Here is an 8,168-nt window from a genome sequence, read left to right on the forward strand (position 1 = left end):
GAAGAAAGACGACTACGAGTCGAATATCTTTTTCCAGGATGAGAGAAGAGGGGTTGAGGTGCGCCAATGGCGCGACGTGATCCCTGTTCGAACCTTATGGACACCGTGTCCGTATCCCGACATCTCAACTTCCGGGAAAAGTGGTATTATTACCAATCGCCTCGACGAGGTAGCAGCAGTTGGAGGCTGCCAACAGGGCGACTGTCATGGGCTAGTATTTACGTCGGTTCTTGACCTTCGTGTAGAATACGGCTTTTGCTCGGCGGATCCCGCTACTGAAAGAAAGACGCGATCACTCGATCGTTAGGCGTCTTCGTAATCGGACCCCCGGCCACTATACAAGCTGAGCATGACCAGCAGAAAGCTCTCCGAGCTCGCTTTTTGCTACCGCAAAATATCTTAATTGACAGGTACCGCGCTCGACTTTAAGCTCAAAGAGGAGAAGCTCCTGTACCCGCAATGCGGGCTATTCCTGTGGTGCTAGTCCCTGGCGAGACCGCTGCAGATGATGAAGAGCTCTTTGAGCGATGGGTGCAGCGGCACCGATATATTTCCCGCTGTCTTATTTGCAGCGAAGACACAAGAAAGTGTGCATGCGCGTAGGGAGCCATCTTTGACTTGAGTTCACCAAATTCAAGGCGCAACGCCGAAACTTTCGTATTGTCGCCCTGAGACATACGGAATACCCCATCACGCTTCCGCGAGCTCTGTGGTTTCTCACACGGGTGAGTCTCCGCCCACAGCAGCTCAGAGCCATAGCTTGAGCTCAGCTTATGACCCTTCCGCTTCCCAGACTACTGCCGAGTAGCGCAGAAGCGCGGGGCTTAAGACGACGCGGAGCGTCATGATCCTTCTGATCATAAGCATCCATGATGTCTGGGCAGTCTTGCCAAAGTGACGCTTTTAACTCCCATGAGCTACTGGATGTGACCGTGTCGACGACGTCGACACACAAGGCATTTCACGGGATAGTGAACGTCTCCGTTTTCATCGAGAAAAGTTGGTGGCGGACGATGACGACTCGGTCGAACTCCGTCCGGTGACTCGCGATGCTCTTCGAGCTTTGGAGAACAAAGTCCGTCGTCATCGGCATTTTGCCGAGTGGAAGACTTCGAGGGCCTGGATCACTTTGTGCACCAACTGCCTCACGTTGAGGATTATCGCGCTATGTTAAGGCGGCTTCTAGCTGTTGATCAGACAAATACGGCACTTTGTGCTACCGTGGAGCTCCTTGCGCCGTTGGAAACGGAAATTGTTGCACTCCGTGCTCAAAACCAGTTGCTGATTTAGCTTCTGGGTGGCCGAGAGCCTTTGAGCGCAGCATCGGCGCCAACGATTTCGCGTTCACTTGCGCCAGATCCCGATCTGGCGTCAGCAAGCCCACATAAACACCGGGTGATTGCGTATCCTTCTCGGAAGGGTTAGCGTATACGCAAGGCTAGCTTGGTCACTACCTCAAGAGAAAACGGAGCTTCGTCTTAATGACAGCAGAGACTGCAGCTTTAGAAAGTTTTTTGCATAAAAAAAACTAATGTTTTCAACATTTCTTCTGTTCATCCGTCTGCATATTCTTCCACCATGTTTTGGCTTTCACCATCGTATTGCGAATGTGTCGTAAGACACTCAGTCTGGTAGACAGTAATTCATCAACTTCTTTACGGACAGTGAGAAGCGTTGACATCAGCTAGCCGTTTGGCTATTCTTCCCCACCAAGCCCTGAGCCATGGGATGGCGCAAGGATTGAAAAGCCCGTTTACGTAGAGCTGCGTGTAGCCGGTAAACGCATGCACTGCATTGTTACTCTCGTGATGCTCGCCGAGCCCTTCGGCAGGCCGAACCCAAAGTCCATCCTCATTAACTGCCAACATCCAGAGGGTACGGGTAAAGTGGCCAGCGGTGCCACCGCATTCGGGGAGGGTTTCACCCTCTGACACGTCTCACATGCGCGCATATGTGCTCGTCCATTTGTAAAGCTTGGCCACCAGAAGTAGCAACTCACAGAGCTGCACGTCTTTCCACGACTGAGATGACCACTAAGTGGGGTATCGTGGGCCTCAAAGAGAATTATTAAAATGGTCATCGTGAGGAACCACAATTCGTCAAATCGGCGCTATTATACAGCAACCCGTTTATCACGAAGATCGGTGCAGCCGTGCGCGCAATCGCGACGCCAACTTCTTGTCCTAATATCCAAAGTCCTTGCTCCCGGGAGGCTGTAGCAGCGCTACACACATACGGCCACCCGAGTATGCGGCGAGGATCAAATCCGTCACAGACGACGTCACCGTCGTGACATAAGCAAGCTCATAACCGGTCTGCGTGACAGCGCATCAGCCAAAGCATTCTGCTTTCCTGGCTTATACTTCACCTAGAAGTTATATTCTACAAGGAATAAAAGCCACCTGGACATCCTCTGCGACAGGTGAGGCGACTGAGTCGCAGTGCGTAGTGACGCATGATCTGTGTGGATCACCAACGGTTTCGAGCCAAACAGGTGCACCTTGAACTTGACAAGTGCATACTTCATCGAAAGTAATTCCTTGTGGTGGACTAGATCGTTTTTCTCCACAGCCTCGAGCTGGCGAGATTCGTACGCGATCACCAGATCTCGCCCCTCAGCGTTTGCATGCAGCAGTACACAGCCAATGGCAAAGTACGAAACGTCACAGACGACACTAAAAGGACGATCGGGGTCTGACAACGCCAGCATTGGTGCATGCAGAAGGCTGTCTTTGAGCCTGTCAAAAGCCTTTCGATGGTTGGTGTCCCAACACCATTTCGTATCTTTCTTAAGGAGATTAAATCGCGCTATACATGTGAATGTAGTTGGCGAGGCCAAGCCACTTGCGCAAAACCTTTCGGTTCTTGAAACCGGCCAGTCCACAATGGCCTTAACCTTAGCGGGGTCCGATCACAGGCCACGCTTCCCAATGAAGCACCTACACGTTTCTTTTATTGTACGCGTGAACGATACGCCACTTGCCGTTCGGCTTTCGGACACAAAATTTGGGTGTTGGATGGGGAGATTTACTTTCACGCACCATTGCTGCGTCGTGCTTCGCACTGAAAAAGCATCAATAACATCACACTGCTCCATGGGCAGAAGCCATCGGCGTGTAACGCAATCTTTGGTTCCCGATGTCAGGTCAATCTCATGACACACACCTCGGTCCGGGGATAGGACCGACGGCGGGTCTTTAGGGACGACGTCTTAAGTTCCTTTACCAAAGGATAGTACGGATCCGAATGATCCTTCAGGATCGATAATCCACTTCGTGCGTTCAGCACCCTCTTGGTGTCCTCCACGACAGCTTTATCCAAAAGCGACGACGAGTTGATCTCCTCGTCCGGTCGTATAATGACCACGTCGGCTAAATCGCCTGTGTTCTAAGGAACCGTCAAACGCTTCGAAGGGCGCCTTGTCCAGCTCGAAAAGAGCAACCACCGCGGGAATAGCCTTGAGGGTGACGTCACCTTCTTCCTCTTCTGTCATACCGCTAACAAGGGTGTATAGCTGTGTTCTATCGGCTACGATAGATACAGCCTGAGTCAGGGTCGACGCCCTGGGTCTTGCAGATAACATCCATCATCGCCGTTTCTGAGGTTTTACGTCTCTTCGAGACCAGTTGGAACACGCACACAGAGTCGTCCAGTGTCCCCACTCCCTGCTCCATCGGGGTCTTGTTGTTATAAATATCATCTGACGAAGAGCTGCTACTTCCGCTGTCTTCGTCCAGTGGGTCACATGCCACTCTACGCGCATTAGAAGGGCCTTGCCCAAGTTTCCTCGGAACTCGTCCGACCATGCCACTCTTGACATAAGCTACTGCTTCAAAACGTGAGCAGTGGATTATGTGTCGCTCCACGCATCACTGGGGCCTCGTCCTCGATACCTCCGCCCTTGGCCGACCATGCCACTCTTGGCATGCAGCAACTGTTTTGATACTTGAGCGGTGCTCAATGAGTTACGGGCCACTCCACGTCCAGCCAACAAGCCATGCTCGGGGCTCTTGTCCGATAAACCTTCGCTGTTCGACAACTCGGCTACACCGATATCCAGCACATCGACCGTTCCAGTCTAGTGTCCGCGCCAATAGCGCTTCTGCTTCCTAGCAGAGGTGGGTTCATGACTCATCAAAGCTTCGCCAGTAGACGTGCGCGGAGCGTCCGAGGTCTTTGACCTCCAATCTATCCATGGCTCATGGTATTCCAGCCATGTTATACCAAGGATAAGGTCATACTTTGAACCAAGGCTAAGACTAAGCAGCGTTTCACGCTATCAAACACAAGGAACTTGACACCGAGGTCCACAGAGACCCTCGGTACAGTGACACAACTCCCCGTCGCCTAGGGAACAGTGACGGCACACTCAGCCGCACTTCCAGCGCCTCAGCATACATCTGATTTCTTTCGTTCGAGGAGCGTAGAGCATAATTGCCCGACGCACCAGAATCAATTAAATAATTGCCATGACTTATCAAAGCCTTTCATGGTCGCTTTTATAGCCAGCAAGCACACACGTTCCGTGTTCAAGAGCACGGAGTTCTTCGTAGCTGGGCCCTGCTTCCCTCTACCTCTTTGAGGCTCAACAAAACTCAGTTCTCCTCAGTAGAGCATACCGCGCCTACTCCGTGGTCTCGTTTTCCCGCGTCAAACAAGACTGGTTTAAAAGCGGGGCGTCGGTTCGACAAACCTGTACGCCTCTTGAGCAAGAGACAACCCGTCCGAAGGTGACGGGTGTCTCTACAAACAAAACACAGTCGGTTGTTTACACGCTTAGCAGCTCGGAGCTCTCCCTCCTCTTTCTCAGCAAAGCTGAGATGCATTGGCTCGAGCCCGCTCGACGAACTCTGAGGGTATGCAATCTAACCAAATCGTGCCGACTTGAGTTAATCCGGCATTCAATGCCACATTCACCACTTCTTCAAAAGAAGACGAATGCACACGGAAGACTCCCATTCTGGTCACGCCAGTGCGGAGGCTCTATAAAGACGGCCACTGTGACCGCCGAGGGGAGAGGATCGGCTGCCATTGCTTGCGTGAACAACTTCTACTTGGTCGTGTCGCTTGAGCTATGTAAAGCAGCGCAAAGCTTTACAGTACTTTTTTGGTAATCAGATAAACGTTTCCACTAACCTCCAATACAATATGTCACGGCGGAGGTCATTTGATGTTGCAACTATGACTGCAATACCGTCCCATAGACGCTTTAACTGCATGGAGTCAACGAAGATTTTTTTGTGAAGTAAGCCCAAGACCCCGCACCTTTGCACTATCCACTCTTTATCAAATTTGCCAGGGCAAGCTGATGACGCACTTGTGTCAATATCTTCTCTTCTCTTCTCGCAATCTTCAAACTCTTTCGAAATCCTTGCTAATGGAATATTTTCTTGTGGCAACAAAAGACCCACCAAACGTGCTGCAACCGAATTGAGAGTGCGGCATGAAACTGACTTGGCTCAGGAAGCCGATATTACGTAGCCACAGTATCTTGAGAGCAGCATTAGCAACTAAACCTAACCAGATGTTAACAAAATTTCGTGTTATAATGTCAATTTGCTTCAGAATAGGCAAAGGTGTCATATTAGCCGTGTATCATAGTATTGGAGTACTGATGCTTCGCGGTATGACAACCTTGTTGCACGGTATTTCCAAAAAAGAGCACTTCGAGCTTGTATCTTCTTTATCACCACGTTGTCTCGCTGTTCGATATGACAGCGGCTCCATGTATTACACCAAGAAACCGTATTGTTCTCTACGGTGTCAGCACTATAAGTTCTGGTTGTTATCGTAATTTTGCAAGATAACGACTGAATGCATGGTGCGGAAACGATATGATGTTTGTCTTTATAGCACTAAGCCGTTAAGCAGCATTGTACACATAGTTTTGAACAAGCCGAGAACTCATCTGCGTCATCAATATTGAATAACATGCCGGTGCAGTCGTCAGCGCTGCTAAGGAAGATGGAGTGTGTCTGCGTCGCCGAAAGGAACGCCTATTGAAGATAACTTTGCAAGAGAAAAGGTCATCGTTGGCTCTATGATAACAACAAAGAGACCACATCTCCTTGTCTTACACTTGCGCTCAATAAAGAATGGTCACCAGAGCAGCCATTAATTAAAAGACTTACATATTATAGATCGACTTCACCCATGCACGAAAAGTCGCGCCAAATCCGAAGTTTTGAGGCAGGCCAATGGACACTATCAAATGCTGTTTTGAAATCAAAGAGTACCGCACACATCCGAATATATTGTTTGGCAAGATTCTTCCGATTCCCAAAGAGGAGTAATGAGTGACGGATAAAGCGGAGCTACTTTGGTCTTCGTGGGTAATAGACTGGAGAACTTGACCCGAGCGCCACTGTAAGACCCTTGGTCTTCGTTTGGCGTCGTGGTTGAGAAAAGTAAGCTGTCTATAATTGTCGGGTATAGTGCGATCACTAGATTTATATAGTAGGGGCAGGTGAGCCTCCCGTTGAAACTTGGTTATTTTTTTCGTTATTCAACTGACACTTCATGATTGCGTGCCTACATATTCGTGCTAACTATGTAATACTCAACCGATTACTCATCTGGTCCTGAGGATTGACAGATGTTTGACGCCATAATTGCCCAGAATAAGTCAACTGCTGTGATCGGGACGTAGCAGCGATTGCTGGATGGACAGTTGTGACCGTGCCATCGTCTTCAGTTAGCTCCGTGATTGGCGATCGAAAGCGATCTGACTAGGGCGCGGAAGAGTTAACTGGTTGCTCACTCAATTGAAAGTAAGTCTGCAGCAGACTTTTTGTATTCGTTTGTGCTTTTTAGTCATCTGGATGGGACTTGGAATCCATCGTGACTTGCTTTGACGCATTTTTGTTCAGTTCTGTACGGACGACATTGACCAAGTCTGCAGCTGTGTTGACTTTATATGTATTTGTTCCCATCGTCTGTTCGTCTGTTTGTCGACGTTCCTTCGAATGTCGGCAGAAATATGCAGTCTGCCCGATTTTGCTCGTCAAGAAAGCATCCGAATTTTGCACTCGGGATGTAGTTGATGCGATTATAAACTGAGGTTACTCAATACCGTTGCACTTTTACGTTCCGCAAAAGTAAAGTTGGGCATCTCCAGAATTGACGTCCCTTCGTTGATACTTCAACTGGCATCTGATCTTTCAATATTCCTCTTGCAATCGCGAACGCGTGGAACTGACATTAGGTTATTTGAAGAAGGTCGGCCGTAACAAAAGAATAATCAAATCGATTTTAACGACGAGGACTGGTACAGTCTGTATGCTTGGTTTCATGAAGCGCCAAGTGTCAATTGAACCCAGCACACCAAGTTTATCTTATCTCAAATGAGGCCGATCCATCGCTGAACGATCCGAGTAATCATCCGAAGTAATGCTGAAGTTCCCTACAACAATGTATTTGTCATTGTCAACTGTTTCCACTTCTTCTCCATTGCCACTAAGTGAGTAGGAAGAGCTCAATAGAAACACGAAAAAATGGATTTATCAGATTCATACGATACGTGTCAGTGCGCTAGTTCACATCCACGAGTTGTCTGAAGTTGTGAGAAACACATGCGTAATCTAATCTGTAGATGCTGGCCGTGCGGACAACAACCTCATCAACTGGGGATGAGAAAAAAAAACAAGTCCCACCTATTGGCTTCAAAAATGATTCGATATGCTTTATTTCTGATCTTATTGTGATGTGAATTGCACATACAGATGTTTTCGATCATCTTAGTGGCCACGTTAATACGCCTCCACGTGTATTCACGACAGCGCTTAAGTACTTTAGCATATGGAGTAATCAACAACGATTGAAACCGCGGTATCATCTTTAATACGCCCCCAGTTAGAAAGAGGCTCCGGCCTTACAGAGAATTTCGCTCAACATGAATAGGATGAACTTATCATCATTCGCTATGCATGCGCAACCTCTTTCAACGTACTAATTGGCTGCTTTTCGAGAGACAAATTCACCAAAGAAGATTTTATGCAGACAACGAGTACTTTTCTAACGTAGCAAACTCTGGAGCTCGATACATTTGGTCTGATTTCACGTCGCAAACATTCAACGGACGCAGTCAGTACCGAAAACTGTCGGAAAGATGCACAATTCCGTTTAACATCTTGTTCATTTTTCGATTCGCTTCGATTTGACCGAAAGCC

Source organism: Plasmopara halstedii, assembly GCF_900000015.1.
Source record: "Plasmopara halstedii genome assembly, contig: Scaffold_54, whole genome shotgun sequence".
NCBI classification, from domain to species: domain Eukaryota; phylum Oomycota; class Peronosporomycetes; order Peronosporales; family Peronosporaceae; genus Plasmopara; species Plasmopara halstedii.